Source organism: Grampus griseus (assembly GCF_964374135.1).
Source record: "Grampus griseus genome assembly, chromosome: 5".
Taxonomy (NCBI): Eukaryota; Metazoa; Chordata; class Mammalia; order Artiodactyla; family Delphinidae; genus Grampus; species Grampus griseus.
In genome coordinates this window covers 63,577,828-63,599,144 of record NC_138998.1, presented here as the reverse complement: position 1 = coordinate 63,599,144, position 21,317 = coordinate 63,577,828, and the positions used below count along the sequence as shown (strand labels likewise).

At 44.5% G+C, this 21,317-nt stretch overlaps 1 protein-coding gene across 1 annotated transcript in view; it reads right to left on the bottom strand.

Moving 5' to 3' along the window:
* The window catches only part of ST6GAL1 (ST6 beta-galactoside alpha-2,6-sialyltransferase 1), a 114,956-nt gene extending 93,914 nt beyond the window's left edge, over positions 1-21,042 (bottom strand). The window contains exons 1-2 of the mRNA XM_082654242.1: positions 20,912-21,042; positions 17,493-17,631 (exon numbers count right to left, since the gene is read on the bottom strand). The gene's annotated coding sequence lies outside the window, so the exon portion shown is untranslated. The remainder of the gene's footprint in view (positions 1-17,492; positions 17,632-20,911) is intronic.
* Between the last annotated feature and the right edge of the window lie 275 nt (positions 21,043-21,317).

The window sequence follows — 21,317 nt, the reverse complement described above, 5'->3', positions numbered from 1 at the left end:
GATGGGAAGCCACAAAGATGAGAGACAGAGGAGCTGGGACCAACTATAGGGATAAACCAGAGGAGGTCAGGGAAATATTTTATGTCTGCTGGCTCACGATGTCCTGAAAGGAACATGAGCTTTTTGGCCCAGATGGACCAGGGTTCGAATCCCATCTCTACTCCTTACCACCTGCATGACCTTGTGTAATTCATTTGACATCTCAGAGGTGGTTTTCTCATCCATTACATGGAGATAACAAGCGCCACCTCAAAGACTTGTTCTGAGGATTAAAACTACATCACTGATTTCAAGTGGCCAGCATATCACCCACTGTAAGACAGATCTCTAAATATTACTCAACTGATTTTAATATTTAATATTACTTAGCTGATTTTAAATCAGCTCATTTTTGTCTTATGGGGGAGGAGGACATCAGACTAAAAGACCTTCAACAAACCGCGGGTCCCACTGAAGCAGAATGGAATCAGCCCCATGAGACACTCTCTAAGCAGTTACGAATTCCTGGGTGAGACCCCGATCCACCCCTTCCAAGTTCCTCTCTACCCTCGGTGGCTGTTTGCAGTTTCTGTAGGATAGGATCACATTTCCCACCAAAGCCCCTGGGCCCAGGAGAGCTTGGGGCCTTGCAGCCTAGGGCTTTTCAGAGGGCTCACATGACAACCTGGCAGGGCACAGCCATTCCCGGCCAAGGCATTAATAATACATGGCTTTTTCCACAAACTCTGACAAACAGTCTAAAGCGAGAAGTGCAAACATTGAGTCCAAATTCTCACTGGGGCTGAGGGCAGAGGAGGCCAAAATAACTTGCCTTATCAGGGCTAAGTCATGGGATTGAGTCAGAGCTCTTTACACGGGTGGTGGCCAAAGGAAATGGCTGGTGATAAAAGCTAAGAAATGTAGGGGAAACCGTGTTCCTTGGAGAATAAACTGCCTATGTCACCTATGAGTGATTTCAGTGGAATGTTTCAGTGACCCAGAGGCACAGAGAAAGGAGTCCGTGAGACACGGCTGAGGAATGAATTAGGCCGCGGACAGTATCTCAGCAACAGCCCCAAACACAGCAGCCACCACAGGCAGCCCAGAGACCCCGAGGCAGCGGACCTTAAGAAGCACAGGTCAATCCCCTGCACAAGCAGGGGGACAAGCAGAATAAGTTTCAGCAGGATTTTTGTCTCCTTTGTACCATACCAGCACCAAACTAGTGCCTGGCCTCAAGGCACTCAGTTGTATGAATAACTAAAGAGATACGTGGTGGAGGAAGAACACGGGCTCTGGGTCCGGCAGCACCAGTTAGTAACCATGCAAATCTAAGCCAGCCCTTGTCTTCTCTGAGCCTCCGTCTTCTCATCAGGAAAATGGGACAATGACAAGTACTTTGAAAGTCCTTATATGAATACAATAATGAATGGGAAAGCCCCTACAAGAGTGCTTGGTAGGCAGCAGGCACTCTAGAAACAGACTTCTCAGAATTAGCCCTCAGTCCTCCAATATAGATGAGTCCTTGAATATCAACTGTTGCCAATTCTCACAGTTGGAAGAGGGAGGAGGAGATTGGGAGGAACAATGAAAAGAGAAGCTAAAGCAACGGAAGGTGATAAATCAAAGTAAAGAAGACCCCTAAGGTCACCCCTCCCTGTGTAACCTTGGACAAAGTCATGTACTTCTCTGGGTCTCAGAATTCTCTGGTAAGATGGGGGGCTAGGCTTAATCAGTGGTCTTCACATTGTGCTCCAGGAAGCCTAGAGAGTCCGTGGAGACACTGAGGGGCTGTCTTGGGGTGGGGAGAAAGCAGACAGGCAGGCCCCCAGACAGCTTCAGGAAGCTTCCTATGGAAGGTGTTCTTCTGAAGAAACCGTTCCACACCTGGTCCTTAACTTTTTGGGTTTTTTGGGTTTTTTTTTTTTTGCGATACGCGGGCCTCCCACTGCCCCCCCACCCCGCGTTGCGGAGCACAGGCTCCAGACGCACAGGCCCAGCGGCCGTGGCCCACGGGCCCAGCCGCTCCGCAGCACGCGGGATACTCCCGGACCGGGGCACGAATCCGTGCCCTCCGCATCGGCAGGCGGACCCTCAACCACTGCGCCACCAGGGAAGCCCGGTCCTTAACTTTTTGAAAGCTAATGCTTTCTCCAAAGTCACCGGCGTCCTCCCAACTACCGGTTCTCTCCAGGAACCTAGTCCAGGACCCTCACTCTCAGGGTTGTGCAAGCCGGGTTGGCACCCAGTGCCTCCTTAAATTTTGCACCCGAGGCACCCCACTCGCCTCACACGAGTACCTGAGTCCCTGGCCCGTCTTCAGCGCCCGCACTCACTCACCTCCTTCGCATCTGGCACCTCCCTCCCTGGAAATCTCTTGCCGCTACCTTCTACGGCGCTGCCTTCCAAAGGGACAGCGTTCCGCTTCTTTCTGGCTCCTCTCCTTCCTCCTGGGCAAGAGGAATGGGACAGGGAGAGAAAAGTACGCCAGGCAAGGGGAAAGCATGACGTGGAGGGGGCTTTGGACAGGCTGAGCCTGAGCGGTTGGTTGAAGTGCAAAAGGCAGCTGGGTAAGGCAGGTATGGAACCTGGGAGAAGGGGTTGGGACAGAGAGATTTTCTCCCCTACCTGGCAGGATCTTCTCTCCCACCCACTTCTTTTTTCCTTGCCGCCCTTCTCCTGCTCGCATCAGGTCCACGTCACCTAACGTTAAGACGCTCTCGATAGCCTCCTAACCCATGCCCACTTCCCATCTCTCAGCTCACGCGAGATTACTCTCCCAAGCCCAGCTCTGAATAGTCACAGCCCTCCTCCAAGACTTAAAATAGCATCTTCCCTGTTTGCTCCACCAAGTCCAAATTCCTCAGTCTAGCATCCAAGCTTGCACTCCCGCCTTACCGCCACGCCTCCAAGCAACACCCCACTGCACGCAGAGGCACCCCTAAGCTGTAGGCCACCTGGTGAGCCGCAACTCCCTGACTTTCCCCGCACTCTTTTCCTCCTTCAGTACACCTCACCGCTCACCCCAAGTCCACCTGTCGAATCTTCGCACTGCAAACAGCACACCCAATCCAATCCCCTCTCTTCCCAGATCCTGCATCCAGGCTTGCCAACGCCTACAGCAGTTTGCAGATGTTGGAGAGTACACTTCCCTCCTTCTGCTTGGCCAATAATTTCAGTACAATAGCAGGTAATGCAAAAGCAAGGCCCTTGCCTCATCAATTACTAGCCACAAGGTAGAAAATAATCACCTGCCCTGCAGCAGCCACAAGCAAACTGTAAGCTGCAGGTGGGTTACATTTAACAATGTATCTTCAATAGGAAGCTTGTCAGCCACAGGGAAGCAGCCATCTCCACTTGTTTCTCTCTTTATTGCCTTTTGCACCTAGCCCAGCTGTGGGCTCCAGCAGGCTCTCAGTAAATACTAATTGAATTAATTAATGAGATCCTCCTGCTGGGAGCACAGAACTAATTCCATAAAAAGGAGTTACGGAGCTATTGCCGTGAAAAATAATCCCTTGCCTTTTCCATTTGAAGATGACCCAACCAATGATGGAAATGTTCTAAAACTGGATTTTGGTAATTGTTGCACAACCCAGTAAATTTACGAAAAATCACTGAATTTACACTTAAAGCAAGTTAATTTCATGGAATATAAATTATACCTCAATAAAGATGGTTTTTAAAAAATCTGTTTGACGAATAACTCTACCACGGTGGCTCACTGTGTAATAAGTTGACTGAGTCATGAGCACATTCAAAAACAAAGAAACAACAGAAAAGGATGACCCAGCCCTGTAAGGTGTGGCCCTGAGCTTAGTCTCGGTCCCCATGGGGTCAGCAGCAGCTGTGAATGGTTGGGGATGGGTAACCTCATGGAATAGTCTGGGTTGTTATGGGGGGGAGAGCACTGGGATGGCCAGGCATCAGGTCAGTCTATAGTCAGGACGCAGCTTAAAGTGAGCTGATCCTATAGAACATTCCACATGGGCCTCTGCAGTAGATCAAGGCTAAGGAATCAGACTCCAAGCCAGAATCACTTCCCCGAGGACGCATCCTCCGATGTCAGACTGGTTCACTCACACAGCACCAGAGAATTGCCTTTACAGAAATCCCACAATTCATGAGTTTACACTCAGTTGTGTTATTATTAAATTCATATTTGTCTCTCTCTGTAGACCACGTGCTGCATGAGGTCAAGGACTGTAGGTCTGGGGCTCACAGTGCCTAGTACAGAAGCAAGCACACAGTAGGTGCTCATTCTTAAAGTTGATTGGATGCTGAATGAGTGAATGGACACTCATCTTTGACTGAAGTGGAGCAAGGGATACAGACACCCACTTTCTTTCAGTGCAGCACGGCAGTACAGCTGGGTGTTCACGATTGTTAAGGGCCCCTGTAGAGGAGAGGGAACCAGTGTTCTCTAGGGGGGTAAGTCACTACACCACCCCTACTTAGCCCTCCCAATCTATCCACTAGGGATTGTTACCGCCCTGTTTACAGGTGAGGAAACTGAGGCTCTGCACCTGGAACCCAGATCTGTCAGGTTGTTGTGGGAATTAAATGAGTAAATATACATAAAGCACTTAGTACCTGGTACATCATAAGTGCTATATAATTCTCAGCTACCATTATTATTTTCCCCAGCGCATTAAAGCTGCCTCTCGATCTGTAAGTGAAAAGAAGAGAAGATTGTAGGCACAGGGAGGGCCCGAGGCCATGGCAGCTTCCCCTGGCACCTCAGACCTCCAAACACTGAGAAAAGTCATCCTGGGTCAGCTCCAGAGGTTTCTCCAGCTCAGCTGCCAGTAAGTACAGATGCTGGCACACAGGGACCAGGGAGGGACAGGGTGGAGGTAAAAAATCAACACTTACAGGTTGTTTGCTCCTCTATGGGAAACAAACAAAAAAAAAAAACCTCCCCTGGAGAAATACTCAGCTCTATAAAATATCACTTTCCTGGAGCCACCCAGGACAATGAAGGAAGATCCTGTAGCCGGCTAACTGGATCAGAAAACAAGGGAAGCCAGCCTTCCAGGGCAGCTCCAGAAATGGTGGGAAGGGGCTATCAGCACTAGGGCCTTTTGCTTCTCACACTTAAAAGGTACAGGCTGGAGTCTAGATTCATACAGCCGACCTGACCTGAGAGCAGAAAGGCTAAGAGTCACACAACTATAGCCACTAGAGAAATGGAAATGAAGACCACAATGAGCTACCACTGCACACCTATTAGAATGGCTAAAATTAAAATAGGACACCCCAAATGCTGATGAGGACATGGAAAAAGTGGATCTTTCCTACACTGCTGGTGGGAACAGAAAACCATACAGTCACTGTAGAAAACAATCTGGCAGTTTCTTAAAAAGTTAAAAATACACTTGCCATACAACTCAGCATTTATCCTGGAAAAATACAGAAAAAATGTTTGGGCTTCTGTTTTTTTGGAAAAATTAAATTTATATGGGCTTCCTTGGTGGCACAGTAATTGGGACTCCACCAGCCAATGCAGGGGACACGGGTTTGAGCCCTGGTCTGGGAGGATCCCACATGCCGCGGAGCAACTGGGCCCTGTGCGCCGCAACCTCTGGGCCTGTGCTCGAGCCCGCGAGCCACAGCTGCTGAGGTCCGCGCGCCTAGAGCCCGCGCTCCACAACAAGAGAGGCCACTGCAGTGAGAGGCCCGCACACTGCCGCAAGGAGTGGCCCCTGCTTGCTGCAGCTGGAGAGGGCCTGCGCGCAGCAACAAAGACCCAACGCAGCCAAAAATAAATAAATTTATTTTTAAAAATCAATTAAAAAATTAAGTTTATGTTCACATAAAAACCTGTACACAATTGTTGATAGCAGCTTTATTTGTTATAGTCAAAAACTAGAAACAACTAAAATGTTCTTCATTAGGTCAATAGTGAAACTGTGATCCATCCATACAACGGAATACCACTCATCAGTAAAAAAGAGCAAATTATTGGTACACTCAACAACCCGGATGGACCTGAAGTGCATTATGATGAGTGAAAACAAGCCAGTCTCAGAAGGTTGCATATCATATGACTCTATTTACAGAACACTCTCAAAATGACAAAATTATAGGGATGGGAAAAGGGAGAAAGGGCTGGGCCAGCGTGATGATGAATGGGTAGCACGAGAGAGACATTTGTGTGGAGGACTAGTTCCATACCTTGATTACCGCGGTGGCTCCGCTAATCTAAACATATGAGAAGATGACACAGCTCCACACACAGTTGTACTAACCTCAGACTCCTAGTTTTGATATTGTACTATAATTGTATAAGATGAAACCAGTGGAAGAAACTAAATGAAGGATACACCAGACCTCTCTGTACTATCTTCGCAACTCCCCCTGAATCTATAATTGTTTCCAAATTAAAAGTTAAAAATAAATAAATAAACGAGGTGCACAGCCAGTGAGAGGGCATCTGGGATTCCAGCCCATATCCTTCTACTCCAAAAATCCCAGGGCTCCAATCAAATGACTTACAATTTGGTATGCACCATGACATTCTGTATCTCCGTGCCTCTGCACATACAAACTTTTACCTAGACTGCCCTTCCCCTGCCTAGCTCACTTATAATTTCCTTTAAGACCCAAGTCACATACCTTTGCATCCTGAAAGCTTCCCTGTAAAGAACTCTTACAATCCAATCATAAGAAGACAATCCAATTTTTTTAATGAACAAAAGATCTGAACAGACATTTCGTCAAAGGAGATATGCAGATGCCAAATAAGCACATGACAAGATGCTCAACATCATTAATCTTCAGAGAGATGCAAATAAACCCATGAGCTATCACTACCCACCTATTAGAATAGCTAAAACTAAAAAGACTGACCACACCAAGTGTTGACAAGGAAGTGGAGCACCTGAAACTCTCATACGCTGCTGGTGGAAGTATAAGCTGGTACAACTGCTCTAGAAAAAAGCGTGGCAGCTTCTTAAGAAGCTAAACATACACCTACCATATGACCCAGCCATTCCACTCCTAGGTATTCACCCAAACAGAATGCATATGCCCCACAAAAGATTTTTCACAAATGCTTATAGTGGCTTTTTTTCAAACGGAACACCTTTTTATTGAAGTATAGTTGATTTACAATGTTGTATTAGCTTCGGGTGTACAGCAGTGATTCAGTTATATGTATATGTATATATATATGTATATTGTTTTTCAGATTCTTTTCCATTATAGGTTATTACAAGATATTGAATATATATAGTTCCCTGTGCCATACAGTAGGTCCTTGTTGTTTATCTATTTTACATGTAGTAGTTTGTATCTGCTAATCCCAAACTCCTAATTTATCCCTCCCCACGCACTTTCCTCTTTGGTAACCATAAGTTTGTTTTCTATGCCTGTGAGTCTATTTCTGTTTTGTAAATAAGTTCATTTGTATCATTTTTTTGGATTCTACATGTAAGTGATATCAAATGATATTTGTCTTTCTCTGCCTGACTTATTTCACTTAGTATGATAATCTCTAGGTCCATCCACGTTGCTGCAAATATATATATATATATATATATATATATAGGCTTTATTTTAACAGCCAAAAATTGGGAACAACCCCAAAACTCTGTCAACGGATGAATGGATAAACAAATCTTGGTATTTCCATATGGTGAGACACTATTCAGCAATAAAGGAATGAACTACTGATACACAAACATGGATGAATATCAAAATAATTATGCTGAGTGTAAGAAAAACATATGCTGTATTGTGCTATTTATGTAAAGTTCTAGAAAATGCAAACCAATCTATAGCAATAAAGCAGATTAGTGGTTGCCTAGGGATGGGAGGCAGGACATAGAGAGGGGCAGAAGGGAGGGATTAGGTGAAGGAAGAAACTTGGGGGGTTGATGGTTATGCTCATTAACCTGACTTGTGCGGAGAACTTCATAAGTGTATACATATGTCGAAACTCACCAAATTGTACAATTTAAATATATGCAGGTTTTTGTCTCTCAATTATACCTTAATAGAGCTGCATGGAAAAAAAATGGGTATCATTTAATAAGCATCTACTTTATGGGAAGAACATTATAAAAATAATTTTTAATCTTCACTCAAAGTAGGTATTATTCAGCCCATTTTACATATGAGGAAACTGAGTCAGAAGGGCGAGGTAGTCATGCAGCTACGGTCAAGCCAGGCTCAAACCCAGATCAAACGTCTTCAAAGCTGGGGCACTCTTCTCTGCATTGTGATGCCTTCCCACAATAGTGACTTTCCAGCGTGAAGACCCCTGTCCTAAGCAAGGCCTCGAGGAGGAATCTGAAAGAATCACTGGGATGCCAGGGGATCTCCGGCATCACTGAGATGACACCCTCTCCCTGCTGGGTTGCCATTGCCACAAATTCCTCTAACAGGCAAGCCCAGCCCATCACAAGTACTGGGCCAGACAGGCTAAGGCAGAGAGCGGGCTGTACCTCCTCCCCTGAACATTCTTCCCTCTACAGCCAGAGTGGTTTGGTGGGACAGACCCTGACCAGACATTCAGAACAGACTCCAGCTCCACTTGTGTCACAGACAAGGCCCTTTCCCTTTCTGGGCCCCCCTTCCTCAGATATAAGACGGGAAGGCCAACCTACTAGCTCTCCAAGGAACTCTTTCAGCCCTAATTCATATTCTGATGTAGGCAGCTCCTCCCGTGTCCCTTGTCACATCCATGTGCCCAAGGCTGGGCCAGAATCTCTTGCCCAAACAGGCCAGGATATTTGGCTGGGTTCACAGCAGGCTTTCAGTAAATATCTATAAAACTGAATTAAATCCCTCTTACCAGAGGAATAATCTCTTGTTTAAACATGGAGGAAAACCAAACAGACCTAACTCGGTACATTCCCCTGCAAAGAGCACTGAGAGTACAGAGGCCGAGAAGCGCCCCCCCCCCCCCCACTTCTCACTGTCTGAGAGGCCTGGGGCCAGGAGAATCCTCCTCACTGCCTGGGGCATCCCATGAATGAGGGGACTACACTTCAGCACTCTATGCATGCTCCCTCACTCTGATGCTATGTTACTGCACAGGGAACAGCCATTGGGGTTTGAAAGGAACAGTGAAGCTTTTCATAAAACTCCGAGCACTTTGAGCTGCAGCTGTTCCCATAGCTCAGAGATGAGGGAAAGGAGCCTGGGGGAACAAGTACTGGGGGGCAAGTACTTACTATAAAGAACACTCAGGAACTTTGAGAAGCTGCAGAGGGCACAGACAGGCTTAGTTTACATCTCTGTTACTTTTGAATTGTGAAATCTTGGGCAAGTAAGTCTCTTTTACCTCTGAGACGCAGTTTCTACATCTGCCACATGGGGATAGAAATACCCACCTTGTTAGGTAGGTCATTGCAGAATTAGAGACCAGATCGCAAGCACAGATCCTGGAACCACTGTGAGATCAGTCAACGCCCTTCTCTACCCCTCCTTGTGTATATATACTTTAAATATCCTCAGATAACATCTTCTCAATTGGTTTCACTGACCTAGAAAGCCAAGCCTCTGATGAGGAAGAAGACTTAACTCCAAGTGCACTGGAGGGGCACGTCATGAAGCGCACTGGGGCTGGGGCAGCAGACACAGGGGAGGGGCTGAGGAGGGGGACACAGGGCTGGCACCTGGAGAACACCCCCATGTCCCCGTGCCAGGGACACGCAAAGGTTCCGTGAGCAAGTGGCCTCAGGAGCAGTGCCCGTCTCACCAGCCCATGTCCCTCCCTCCCCTGGAGCACACACCTTCACCTCAGGCACCGATAACCATGGCTGTGTGAACTGGCTTCTTAAAATGAAAGTGTGGCACCAGGTGGCCCCTATAGTCCTTTCCACTTCTGTAATTTTACACACTACACTTCCACACAGTACACTGGTGCTTAACTGATGCCCTGCCTTCTCCCCATCCCCTCTTTCAAGATACTTAAAGGAGGTTGGGAAAAGGAGCCAGAAGGTTCAGAAAAAAGCAGAGGGAGAGGGCAGAGGCGGGGGCTCCATTATGCTAATTTAATTAGCGCTAATCTGCTGACAGCAGGGCCTTGAAGAAAGAGGCTTTTGTTTAACATTCACATTTGGCAGGAAGTGCCCCTGCTCCGCTGAACCTGCCCCTCCTCCTCCACCCCCACCCCACCATCAAAGCTTGAGTCCAAAGCTCTGATTTCAGCCCAGGCTCTCATACCCAGCAGGGCCAGGGCTTCCTTTTCACGCTACTCTTGACTTCTTGATTTTTCCAGGAAGGAAATTTGCCCCAGATGTCGGTCAGTAAATGGAGAGTTTTCATCTGCCCTTATGAAAGGGTGTCAGTAATTCACAGATTTCCCAAGAGGCGAGAGCCAAAAAGGGAAGTGTCAGCCAACTTCACTTCATCAATACACAAAAGGCTCACCAATCAATTAAAGCCCTCCCTCCACAGGAAGGGAAATTCACAATATGAAAAACACTTCATGTTCACTGTCTTATGGGACCTTAACTTATGGAATAATAAGAACAGAACCTCAGCCTTATTCATCTATTCAACTAATGCTTATTGAGCACCTACTGTTCACAGAAGAGAAATCAAGGGATGCACAGGTGAAGGGACTTGCCCCATGCCTCCCAGCATGTCCGGGGTAGAGCAAGCACTGGAACCAGAGGTGTGCTGGTAATCTGAATCTCCAAAACAAAAAAGCCCTGGTTTGCAGCAAAAGCTAATTTCTGTGGTATCAATTTTCCCACTATAGCCAATTTCAGGTCACCAACAATTTATTTTTTAAACATCTTTATTGGAGTATAATTGCTTCACAATGGTGTGTTAGTTTCTGCTTTATAACAAAGTGAATCAGTTATACATATACATATGTACCCATATCTCTCACCTCTTGCGTCTCCCTCCCTCCCACCCCCCCTGTCCCACCCCTCTAGGTGGTCACAAAGCACCCAGCTGATCTCCCTGTGCTGCTTCCCACTAGCTATCTATTTTACATTTGGTAGTGTATACATATCCATGCTAGTGTCTCACTTCGGCCCAGCTTACCCTTCCCCCTCCCCGTGTCCTCAAGTCCATTCTCTACATCTGGGTGGTTATGCCTGTCCTGCCCCTAGGTTCTTCAGAACCTTTTTTTTTTTTTTTAGATTCCATATATATGTGTTAGCATACGGTATTTGTTTTTCTCTTTCTGACTTACTTCAATCTGTATGAGACTCTAGGTCCATCCACCTCACTACAAATAACTCAATTTCGTTTCTTTTACAGCTGAGTAATATTCCATCGTATATATGTACCACATCTTCTTTATCCATTCATCTGTCAATGGACACTTGCTTCCATGTCCTGGCTACTGTAAATAGTGTGAAATGAACACTGAGGTACATGACTCTTTCTGAATTATGGTTTTCTCAGGGTATATGCCCAGCAGTGGGATTGCTGGGTCGTATGGTAGTTCTATTTTTAGTTTTTTAAGGAACCTCTATACTGTTCTCCATAGTGGCTCTATCAGTTTACATTCCCACCAACAGTGCAAGAGGGTTCCCTTTTCTCCACACCCTCTCCAGCATTTATTGTTTGTAGATTTTCGGATGATGGCCATTCTAACTGGTGTGAGGTGATACCTCATTGTAGTTTTGATTTGCATTTCTCTAATGATTAATGACGTTGAGCATTCTTTCATGTGTTTGTTGGCAATCTGTATATCTTCTTTGGAGGAATGTCTATTTAGGTCTTCTGCCCATTTTTGGATTGGGTTGTTTGTTTTTCTGATATTGAGCTGCATGAGCTCCATGTATATTTTGGAGATTAATCCTTTGTCAGTTGCTTCGTTCACAAATATTTTCTCTCATTCTGAGGGTTGTTTTTTTGTCTTGTTTATGGTTTCCTTTGCTGTGCAAAAGCTTTTAAGTTTCATTAGGTCCCATTTGTTTATTTTTGTTTTCATTTCCATTTCTCTAGGAGGTGGGTCAAAAAGGATCTTGCTGTGATGTATATCATAGAGTGTTCTGCCTATGTTTTCCACTAAGAGTTTTATAGTGTCTGGCCTTACATTTAGGTCTTTAATCCATTTTGAGTTTATTTTTTATACGGTGTTTGGGAGTGTTCTAATCTTATTCTTTTACATGTAGCTGTCCAGTTTTCCCAGCACCACTTACTGAAGAGGCTGTCTTTTCTCCATTGCATATTCTTGCCTCCTTTATCAAAGACAACGTGACCATATGTGCATGGGTTTATCTCTGGGCTTTCTATCCTGTTCCATTGATCTATATTTCTATTTTTGTGCCAGTACCATACTGCCTTGATTACGGTACCTTTGTAGTATAGTCTGAAGTCAGGGAGCCAGATTCCTCCAGCTCCATTTTTCTTTCTCAAGAATGCTTTGGCTATTCGGGGTCTTTTGTGTTTCCATACAAATTGTGAAATGTTTTGTTCTAGTTCTGTGAAAAATGCCAGTGGTAATTTGATAGGGATTGCATTGAATGTGTAGATTGCTTCGGGTAGTAGAGTCATTTTCACAATGTTGATTCTTCCAATCCAAGAAAATGGTACATCTCTCCATTTGTTTGTATTGTCTTTAATTTCTTTCATCAGTGTCTTATAGTTTTCTGCATACAGGTCTTTTGTCTCCTTAGGTAGGTTTATTCCTAGATATTTTATTCTTTCTGTTACAATGGTAAATGGAAGTGTTTCCGAATTTCTCTTTCAGATTTTTCATCATTAGAATATAGGAATGCAAGAGATTTCTGTGCATTAATTTTGTATCCTGCTACTTTGCCAAATTCATTGATTGGCTCTAGTAGTTTTCTGGTAGCATCTTTAGGATTCTCCATGTGAAGTATCATGTCATCTGTAAATAATGACAGTTTGACTTCTTCTTTTACGATTTGAATTCCTTGTATTGCTTTTTCTTCTCTGATTGCTGTGGCTAAAACTACCAAAACTATGTTGAATAATAACAGTGAGAGTGGGCAACCTTGTCTTGTTCCTGATCTTAGAGGAAATGGTTTCAGTTTTTCACCATTGAGAACGACGTTGGCTGTGGGTTTGTCATATATGGCCTTTATTATGTTGAGGGAGGTTCCCTCTATGCCTATTTTCTGGAGAGTTTTCATCATAAATCAGTGTTGAAATTTTTCAAAAGCTTTTTCTGCATCTATTGAGATTATCATATGATTTTTACCCTTCAGTTTGTTAGTATGGTGTATCACATTGATTGATTTGTGTATATTGAAGAATCCTTGCATTCCTGGGATAAATCCCACTTGATCATGGTGTATGATCCTTTTAGTGTGCTGTTGGATTCTGTTTGCTAGTGTTCTGTTGAGGATTTTTGCATCTATATTCATCAGTGATATTGTCCTGTAGTTTTCTTTTTTTGTGATGTCTTTGTCTGGTTTTGGTATCAGGGTAATGGTGGCCTCGCACAATGAGTTTGGGAGTGTTCCTCCCTCTGCTATATTTTGGAAGAGTTTGAGAAGGATAGGTGTTAGCTCTTCTCTAAATGTTTGATAGAATTCACCTGTGAAGCCATCTGTCCTGGGCTTTTGTTTGTTGGAAGATTTTTAATCACAGTTTCAATTTCAGTGCTTGTGATTGGTCTGTTTATATTTTCTATTTCTTCCTGGTTCAGTCTCAGGAGGTTGTGCTTTTACAAGAATTTGTCCATTTCTTCCAGGTTGTCCATTTTATTGGCATAGAGCTGCTTGTAGTAATCTCTCATGATGCTTTGTATTTCTGCAGTGTCAGTTGTAACTTCTCCTTTTTCATTTCTAATTCTATTGATCTGAGTCTCCTCCCTTTTTTTCTTGATGAGTCTGGCTAATGGTTTATCAATTTTGTTTATCTTCTCAAAGAATCAGCTTTTAGTTTTACTGATATTAGGTATTGTTTCCTTCATTTCTTTTTCATTTATTTCTGATCTGATCTTTATGATTTCTTTCCTTCTGCTAACTTCGGGGGTTTTTTTGTTCTTCTTGTCTAATTGCTTTAGGTGTAAGGTTAGGTTGTTTTTTTGAGATGTTTCTTGTTTCTTGAGGTAGGATTGTATTGCTGTAAACTTCCCTCTTAGAACTGCTTTTGCTGCACCCCATAGGTTTTGGGTCGTCGTGTTTTCATTGTCATTTGTTTCTAGGTATTTTTTGATTTCCTCTTTGATTTCTTTAATGATCTCTTGGTTATTTAGTAGCGTATTGTTTAGCCTACATGTGTTTGTATCTTTTACATTTTTTTTCCTATAATTGATATCTAGTCTCATACCGTTATGGTCAGAAAAGATACTTCATACAGTTTCAATTTTCTTAAATTTACCAAGGCTTGATGTGAGACCCAAGATATGATCTATCCTGGAGAATAGAGCACTTGAGAAGAAAGTGTATTCTGTTGTTTTTGGATGGAATGTCCTATAAATATCAATTAAGTCCATCTTGTTGAATGTGTCATTTAAAGCTTGTTTCCTTATTTATCTTCATTTTGGATGATCTGTCCATTGGTGAAAGTGGGGTTTTAATGTCCCCTACTATTATTGTGTTACTGTCGATTTCCCCTTTTATGGCTGTTAGCATTTGCCTTATGTATTGAGGTGGTCCTATGTTGGGTGCATAAATATTTACAATTGTTATATCTCCTTCTTGGATCGATCCCTTGATCATTATGTAGTGTCCTTCTTTGTCTCTTACAATAGTCTTTATTTTAAAGTCTATTTTGTCTGATATGCAAATTGCTACTCCAGCTTTCTTTTGATTTCCATTTGCATGGAATATCTTTTTCCATCCCCTCAATTTCAGTCTGTATGTGTCCCTAGGTCTGAAGTGGGTCTCTTGTAGACAGCATATATATGGGTCTTGTTTTTGTATCCATTCAGCCAGCCTATGTCTTTTGGTTGGAGCATTTAATCCATTTACATTTAAGGTAATTGTCGATATGTATGTTACTATTACCATTTTCTTAATTGTTTTGGGTTTGTTCTTGTTGGTCTTTTCCTTCTCTTGTGTTTCCTGCCTAAAGAAGTTCCTTTAGCATTTGTTGTAAAGCTGGCTTGGTGGTGCTGAATTCTCTTAGCTCTTGCTTGTCTGTAAAGGTTTTAATTTCTCTGTCGAATCTGAATGAGATCCTTGCTGGGTAGAGTAATCTTGGTTGTAGGTTTCTCCCTTTCATCACTTTAAATATGTCCTGCCACTCCCTTCTGGCCTGCAGAGTTTCTGCTGAAAGATCACCTGTTAACCTTATAGGGATTCCCTTGTATGTTATTTGTTGCTTTTCCCTTGCTGCTTTTAATATTTTTTTCTTTGTAGTTAATTTTTGATAGTTTGATTAATGTGTCTTTGTGTGTTTCTCCTTGGATTTATCCTGTATGAGACTCTCTGTGCATCCTGAATTTGATTGACTATTTCCTTTCCCATGTTAGGGAAGTTTTCAACTATACTCTCTTCAAATATTTTCTCAGGCCCTTTCTTTTTCTCTGCTTCTTCTGGGACCCCTATAATTAGAATGTTTTTTCTTTATTCTGCTCTGAAGTAGTTATTTCCACTATTTTATCTTCCAGGTCACTTATCCGTTCTTCTGCCTCAGTTACTCTGCTATTGATTCCATCCCGAGAATTTTTAATTTCATTTATTGTGTTGTTCATCATTGTTTGTTTGCTCTTTAGTTCTTCTAGGTCCTTGTTAAACATTTCTTGTATTTTCTCCATTCTATTTCCAAGATTTTGGATTTACTCTCCAAAATACTGTCATTACTCTGAATTCTTTTTCAGGTAGACTGCCTATTTCCTCTTCACTTGTTTGGTTTGGTGGGTTTTTACCTTGCTCCTTCATCTGCTGTGTATTTCTCTGTCTTCTCATTTTGTTTAACTTACTGTGATTGGGGTCTCCTTTCCACAGGTTGCAGGTTTGTAGTTCCTGTTGGTTTTGGTGTCTGCCTCCAGTGGGTGAGGTTGGTTCAGTGGGTTGTGTAGGCTTCCTGGTGGAGGGGACTGGTGCCTGTGTTCTGGTGGATGGGGCTGGACCTTGTCTTTCTGGGGGGCAGGGCTGTGTCCAGTGGTGTGTTTTGGGGTGTCTGTGAACTTAGTATGATTTGCGGCAGCCTCTCTGTTAATGAGTGGGGTTGTGTCCCTGTCTTCCTAGGTGATTGGCATATGTCCAGCACTGGGGCTTGCTGGCCATCAGGTGGAGCTGGGTCTTAGCACTGAGATGGAGATCTCTGGGAGAGCTCTTGCTGATTGATATTACGTGGTGCCAGGATGTCTCTGGTGTTCCAATGTCCTGAACTCGGCTCTCCCACATCAGAGGCTCGGGCCTGACACCAGGCTGGAGTACCAAGACCCTGTCAGCCACACGGCTCTTTTGGGAAGCCTGAGGTCTTCTGCCAGCGTTCAGTAGGTGTTCTGTAGGAGCTGTTCCATATGTTGATGTAGTTTTGATGTATTTGTGGGGAGGAAGGTGATCTCCACATCTTACTCCTCTGCCATCTCTCTCTGGGCTTCTATATTCCCTCAGGGATGCGGCTCTGGAGGGTGTGGGTCACTTCTTCCACGAGTCCGCTGTGGAGAAGCTTGAGGGCGCCCAGCATCTCTTGACGATGCAAAACCAGCACAGTGACTGTGCCCTCTTCCAGGACATGCAAAAGCTGTCCCAAGATGAACTGGGCAAAACCCTGGATGTTAAGGAGCCTGCCATGGCCATGGAAAAGAACCTGAGCCAGGCTCTTGAAGACCTGCATGCCCTGTATCCTCTATTTTATTTATTTATTTTTGGCTGTGTTGGGTCTTCGTTGTTGTGTGCAGGGTTTCTCTAGTTGCTGCAAGCTGAGGCTACTCTTCGTTGCAGTGCGCGTGCTTCTCATTGCGGTGGCTTCTCTTGCTGCGAAACACGGACTCTAGGCACACAGGCTTCAGTAGTTGTGGCATGAGGGCTCAGTAGTTGTGGCTCGCGGGCTCTAGAGAGTAGGCTCAGTAGTTGTGACGCATGGGCTTAGTTGCTCCGTGGCATGTGGGATCTTCCCGGACCAGGGGTCAAACCCATGTCCCCTGCATTGGCAGGTGGATTCTTAACCACTGTGCCACCAGGGATGTCCCTTAAAGTCATTTTTCAGTGAGCTTAATGGAATGTTTTCCAACAACCTCCCCACGTAATTTCTGTCACTCTATCTTCCTTGGATAGGAGAGAGAGAAAGAGAGAGAGAGTGTGTGTGTGTTTCCTGAAAGTTTGACTTCCCTTGCAGAACAGAGCAGCTGCACCAACGTTAAGCATTCCCCTGAATCTGGTGCAGTCTTACCTGGAGGATAAATTCATTCCCTTTGGAGTTCAAATTTCACCAGCAATTGAAAAAATACAACATCCTGTTAAGATTCCAAAAGACCTAGTCTGAAAAATCAAAACCTCTTTAGCCACCAAATGACCTTGCCTCCGATTGGGCTGAGATGGAAGCCGATGGTTTGAACCAGAAACGACTGCCCCTTCTTTCCTGAGCCTGAGAAGAGGAGGTTTTCACCACCCCACAACAGGAGGCATTCTGCCCTCTCTGTCCCCAAGCTGGGATTCGAGTGCTCTTACCTCAGCGCTGGGACAGAGGCCTTGCCCCAGGGCTTGGGCAGGTTCAAGTGGACCAGTTCATTTCAGCTGCGGTCCAGGACTTCACTGCTTCTCTCTAAGCTGCTCTTTGCAGATCTCTACACAGTTCACTCTACTCTGCCTGCAGGAAGTTAAAAAAGAAAACAAAGCCAAGTTGGCAGCTAAGCATCAGAGGCACATATGTTAACACACGCAGGAGGGTAAACACCCTCGCTCCTCCCACCCCTGGTCACTCCGGCCACTTCAGAACCCCTTCCAGAACTACAGCCTCCTTCCCAGGGCTCAACCTGGCCATCTGTTCCCCCAGACCTACCCCTTCTGGGGCTGAGCAATTTCAGAGTGAGCTGCAGATGAAGCAAAGCAAACTCTACTACAATCACTTAATCCTTGTGCTACTTGCTATTATTGGTAAGAAAAGCAAGGGTAAGAAAGCAACAGTTCTGGCCCTGAGTCTTGTGTTTATCTAAGGCTTGTGGACAACTGATGTCCATTAACAAATGCATCCAACTTGGTCTCCCTTTGACCTGTAGTATTTTGTTTATAATGTTACAAATGTGAATTCAATTCCGAATTTATTGGAGGAAGATTTTTAACTGAACCTAAATTTTCAACCTGTGTATTATTGTGGTTGGCTGGGTGGATAGCGTTTGTTTTTAAAGCAACTGTTGTTTTTCTTAGTGCCAAAGAAACGTATGTTTAATCTAAAAATTTTAGAAAATATAATTGTCAAAAGAAGGAAAAAGTCACCCACTCTTCTCCTCCCCAGATGACTACAGATAACACACCATTCCTGGTCTTTGTTTTTTAACATTTATTTATTTATTTGCCTGTGCTGGGCCTTAGTTGCAGCATGCAGGGATCTTCACTGCACATGCGGGGATCTAATTCCCTGACCAGGGATCAAACCCTGGCCCCCTGCATTGGGAGCACGGGGTCTCAGCCACTGGACCACCAGGGAAGTCCCCCCTTCCTGGTTTTATTTTGTTATCCAGATTTTTTACAAGGATCCAATAAAGCTAGACATGATTTAGTAGCCTTCTGCAGCATCATTTGATTAGCTGTAGTATATGCCCCTGTGCTCAAAGCCTGGACAATTAAGTCATCTTCAACTTTTTTTGCATATTACAAATAGTACGTAAAACTAAATCTTTGGGGGAAATCCATGGTTATTTCCTTAAGAATCAGTCTTAGAAATCAAATTGCAGGGTCAAAAAGTTTCCAAATTTCTCAGGCTTTTGAACAGTCTTGGCAGGCTATCTCCAGGACTACTATACCATATAAACTCCCAGCAGTGGAAAACTCTGCCCATTCTTCTAATGCTCCTCTCCTCCAGTCCCTCCCTCACACACATTCTTGCTCACCGTGTGTAACGTTTCTAGTGGAAATGAGTTAGAGTTCTGGGAGTCTGAGTTTTCATACTTCATGCTCACACTCAGCTCAGCCCAAGGTTAAGACAAGATCTATGATGAGAAAATGAGCTCCCCTAATCAAGTTTTGGTGGGGGGGTGTGCATAAGTAAGAATTGGTAAAGAGGGAAAAAGTGAGAAATCCACTAAGGAAGAGAGAAGGAGTGGTAATATGCAAGGATGGTGTCCAGGAGAAAGAGACCCTGAGATGCTAAGAGAAACAAGAGCCATCCCGTGAGACCACAGGTGCTTACGGGAACTGACATCAGATGAAACTAAAGGTGAAGTGAGCCATTTGAGGGGTTGCAAATGTCAAGATTTCACAAAGATTCAGGGCAGAATAGAGCAAACAACAAAGGCATCAGGTGAGATGGAAAAATAAAAAGTCACTTGTGGCATCTGGGCACTCTGCTGCTGTCTATAATTAATGCCAACAAAACACCAGGAGCCAGAGTCACTGTGGGGAAAGTGGGCCAGGCCAGGAAGAGGTCTCTACCTGCAAACAGAGCTGAGCTGGTGGCCACCTGGGAGGCTGCCAGTAAAGAGCCTTCCCCAGAGAAGAGGAGCAAAGTGCCCCCGGGATGGGGGGACTACGGGGCTGGTGACCCACCTGCCTCATTAACACAAAGCAGGTCCCCACTCTCCATCTCTCTCTAGCCAGCCTCTGCCTTTTGCTCTAGGCCAAACCTTCAGTGAGAAATGGATAATTCCCCGAGTAATTTGTCTAAACAGACTGAATGGATTTCTGTGGCCCTGTGACCCAGGCAAAGACCCTGGGGACCCAAATCTCATGTTCCTTCCCAGCTGCCCCCCCACCACTCCACCCCATGTACCGTGCACTCCAGCCACACAGAAATCTGCAGACTAATGAGGAAATGCAGGGTCCCATTAGTGTTTCTTAAATCCTTTGGAAGATGGCCTGTAGACCTCCAATATTACTCAAATAGGCAAGTCATTCTACCTGCCTACCCTGCTGCTACCCCACCCACTCACACACTTGGGCTTCTGCTTATGGACAAAGGGTGGAATTCTGACCTAAAAGCAACTCAGTGTACAATGGAGAAAAGACAGTCTCTTCAGTAAGTGGTGTTGGGAAAGCTGGACAGACACACATAAATCAATGAAATTAGAACACTCCCTCACACCATACACAAAAATAAACTCAGAATGGCTTAAAGACTTAAATATAAGACATGACACCATAAAACTCCTAGAAGAGAACATAGGCAAAACATTCTCTGACATAAATGACAGCAATGTTTTCTTAGGTCAGTCTCCCAAGGCAATAGAAATAAAAGCAAAAATAAACAAATGGGACCTAATCAAACTTATAAGCTTTTGCACAGCAAAGGCAACCATAAACAAAAGGAAAAGACAACCTATGGACTGGGCGAAAATATTTGCAAACGATGTGACCAACAAAGGCTTAATTTCCAAAATACATAAACAGCTCATACAACTCAATAACAACAAGAACAAAAAATAAAACCCAATCAAAAAATGGGCAGAATGGGCTTCCCTGGTGGCGCAGTGGTTGAGAGTCCGCCTGCCGATGCAGGGCACACGGGTTCGTGCCCCGGTCCGGGAAGATCCCACATGCCGCAGAGCGGCTGGGCCCGTGAGCCATGGCCGCTGAGCCTGCGCGTCCGGAGCCTGTGCTCCGCAACGGGAGAGGCCACAACAGTGAGAGGCCCGTGTACCGCAAAAAAAAAAAAAAAAAAAGAGGAAAGGGGGGTGAGGGAGGGAGGGATAAATTAGGAGTTTGGGATTAGCAGATACAAACTACTATATATAAAATAGATAAATAACAAGGTCCTACTGTATAGCATAGGGAACTATATTCAATATCCTCTAAGAAACCATAATGGAAAAGAATATGAAAAAGGATATATATATATACACATATAGATGAATCACTCTGCTATACACCAGAAACTAATACAACATCGTAAATCAACTATACGTCAATATAACAAACAAATGAAAGCAACTCACCCATAAATAAGGGAACTGGCGGTAGACCCAGTTCCCTTAAAGGAAAGGTAGTGGGCACAATATGAGAAGCAAATGCCATGCACAAGATCAGGTGATGGGGTTGCGAGGCCCTGCAGAAGGAAAGGAAGCTGGTCTTACAAAGAGAACAGGGCAGAGGCCTGCGGAGAGGCAAACAGGAAACCGTGCAGCCCAGAGAAGGCGGATGGTTAGGAACTTTCCAGTGGCTTTGAGGCTCGTCTGTACTTCCTATTTTTGTTCCTGTAAGCATTCCCTGAATCCCTTCAATAGACCTCTGAAGAGCTTGGTTTAGACCGGCCCAAGGGTCCCAGCTGCCTCTGACTCACTAAAAGCCGTATGGGGCTGTGAGACCAGAGGGGCTCTCCCATGATCCAGTGCGTGGCTTTGT